Source organism: Aythya fuligula, chromosome 2, assembly GCF_009819795.1.
Source record: "Aythya fuligula isolate bAytFul2 chromosome 2, bAytFul2.pri, whole genome shotgun sequence".
In the NCBI taxonomy this organism is placed as follows: Eukaryota; Metazoa; Chordata; class Aves; order Anseriformes; family Anatidae; genus Aythya; species Aythya fuligula.
The window spans coordinates 43,798,238-43,801,521 of record NC_045560.1 but is presented as its reverse complement, the minus strand read 5'-3'; positions in this window follow the sequence as shown (position 1 = coordinate 43,801,521).

Genomic DNA, 3,284 nt, shown 5'->3' with positions numbered 1-3,284 from the left:
TGTGTACCTGCATGGTCTTAGACCTTCTATTAAATGATTGTATCAACTTACAAACTCAGGTAGATAATTTTTTAAGCTCTTTTCATGGAGCCTTACTGACTGAATGTTAAGTGTCTGTGTAGTGACGTAGTTAAGTAACTTCCTTTTGAGCTACCAGACTAGTTTAAAAAAAAAAAAGTCCTTTTATAGGTTTGTAGAGAACTTTTCAGATGATGTAGTAGTTTTTTCCTTCAGAGGGAGAGATGTCTGTTTCTGGGTTTTGTTTTTAGTTTCTTTTCTAAAACGACTGAAGCTTTTAACTAGGTTGTAAGGTGTGGTTAGTCACCGAAGTTGGTGGGGGTATCTTACTGTATGTGACTCTTGTTCGTGCTGTGCATTACCTGTCAAGTGTTGCTGGGTTGGCGCAGCGAGGGTGTCAAACACGTGCCTGCAGTGTGAGGAGCTCTGGCCTTGCTCAAGTAGAAATTGGAAGCCTGTGACAAAATGGAGGTCGTGCACTTGAAACCGGTGCGACAAACTTGCATTTTCTGCCCTCATTTAATTGCCTGTATGTGCATGGCCTCATCCTATTAAACTTCATTACTAGTGTATAACTGGTGTTGCCTCGATGCAGGCTCACATCAGGATCCAGAATGATTTTGTCAGCCCGTGGATGTTGGGCATCCTGAGACAATTGGGTTTGTGGTTTCCCGTTCTGCTGCAGTTGTTTCTCTTCTCTTAAGCGATTAATCATGCTGCTCTCCTAATAATAATAAAAATGTCTCAGCAGGACAGACAGTGCTTTGCTTTTAATGAGCTGCTCAGAGCTTCTGTATCTAATTGATAATGAAACAGGCTGTGACAAGAGCTGCCATGCTCCAGGAAGGGCATCACATTTCTACTTGGACAAAAAGCAGCATTCCTGGCTGGGGGATGTTGAGTGCTGCGGAGAGGCAAGCACGACAGGTTATGTGCAAACTTTTATGTAGAGTAAGCGAGCAAAATGTTAGAACTCTTTTTGTGTTAATGGAGGCTTCTGAATGTATCTCTGTGGTCCATAGGGAAGGCTGAAGGATGTAGCAAGGAGATGATGTATCAGCTACTGGCAGCCTTAAAACAAAGTCAGTGTCTCTCTGGACTTTAAAATGTTCCTATGCAGTTTATTTTATTTTTGTTTAATCAAATAAATGTGATGAGTTTTTTCATGGCAAACTTGTCTGTGTTTTATTCTGCATTAATCAACCACAGTCTTCTTTTCTGCCAGGCTGTAAGAAGAAGTGCTGCTATCAGCTGAAGGCAGCCAGGTTCAAATTAGAGGTGCCTGAGTAGAAAGGGTGGAGAAATTAGGTGCTAAGGGGACAGGGTGGGCTTTTTGTTTGTGTTCCTGAAAGGTTCTGATCTGTTACCAGCTTCTTATTTGTCTGATCTATTAAAGACCAGTCTCACTGTCACAACAGGAGGAAAGGTTCAAGAATTAAGGTCACTGCCTGACTTCCCCTTGTGGAAAGAAGCAGAGGTAGATCCTAGTCTCCTGAAGTACTGACTTGAAAATACTTTCGAGCTGAAATGCTCTATGCTCAGAGCTGTATACAACTCTAGGACTGCTCAGCAGTGCCTTGGGCTCCAGCCTCTTGCTCTGACCAGGCCCTCCCTCTGCAGCTGGCACCATGATGGGCACAGAGATCACAGCAAGCTGGCAGCAGAGGAGGAAAAGGCTGACAGGTGAGTTTCAAGATCACCAGGGGCTCTGTGCTTGGCACAGCTGTGGAGAAAAACAGGGAAATTGAAGAGGCAGCCTGGGAGGACTCTGGGCTCCCTTGAACACAGCTGCTACAACAGAATCTCCACCTGAGCTCCAGGGGGTTGGTACAGCAACAGGTGGGGCCCATTTCTCCTGGGCTGTGGCTAGGGGTTTCTACAGGCTGCGCTTGGGCTCCTGCATGAAACAGTAAGTTGGCCTTCACTGCTCAAGTGTTGGATTTTAAGAAGAAACTGAGGCCACCACTGATTACGGCAGTGCCAGAGAAGAGAGGTCCTTGCCCAGAAGGGTTTTTTGATAATTTCTTTCCCTCGTGGTTGTGCAGCTTCATTCCTGCAACGGGGAAAAAAAAAATAAAAAAAAAAATCCCAAAGGCAGAGTTGCTTCTTTCTGAAGAGCTGGGGAGGAATGGTTCTGCTCACATGCAAGTGCAGCTGCGATAAGCAGTGCAGGGGCTTGGGGCAGGATAACCTCCACCATCCTTCCCCGAGCCGCAGGGCAGCGCTGCATGCCGCGGGGTGGAGCCGGGCGCTGCATTAGCATTTTTTGCATGTGAATGCCCTGCATTCCTCGGGGGGCTGGGAAGGGCAGAGAAGAATCCGCTCTATTCACGACCTGAGACCACACAGCGAGCATCTTGAACCTTTTTGTGTTTAATCAGTCACTCTACTTTGACTTGAACGATGGATCAGCTTCTGGGCTCCTGCCTTTGTAGAAAGGTGAGCCTGAAATCTTTTTTTTAAAAAACAATTTTTAAAAAATGTATACCCCCTCCTGCTGAAGGGACAGCAACGTCTATGCTCAGTCTGCAACTTGCACATTTTTTAATAAAGCTGCTGTCCTGCTCACAGCTGTTTGCTTGTTTTGTTGGGGCAAAGCTGGGACACCTTTTGCACAACTCACCTTACAGAGAGCAGGACTTTCTGGCTCTGCTCTCCCGGTAACCGCTGGGCTCTGTGACCTTCTGGAGGGGCGATGTTAAAGGCCCTGAAGGGCCTGAAGACAAAGTACAATGGCAGCAGAGACACAGCACAGGGAGATAAGGTGTTATCCCAGCTCCCCCTGGGAAATCACCTCAGAATTAGCTGAAACAACACAAAATAGGCAGGAAAGGGGGAGGGAGAGAGTGGCTACATTCCACACTGGGCCCTGATTATCTTAGGGCTGGGTTAAGGCTCATCTGTTTTCTGGTGCTCACGGTAAGTAAGCAAAGTTCATGCTGCTGTCTATTGTACACCTGCTTTGTTTCTGCCTTTCGCTCAAATTTTTTCCTGAAATACAGTCTTCTAAACCCAAGGTTATAAGCAAGCAAGCAAAAAACAAAAAGAGAACCACTATCTACATACCCACTCTTTCTTACAACCCCACACTCTTCACCTGCACCATCCACTAGGACAAAAGCAGATGGACTAAAGCAACTCTGTGCTGCAGCACAAGGCCTTTTAGGACACCCCCCTTCCTGCTAAGTGAACTGCTATTCATGTCTGAAACAGAGCCCAACATCTCTTCCTCTCTTAAATAAGCTTTACAACCAAAAAGACATGAC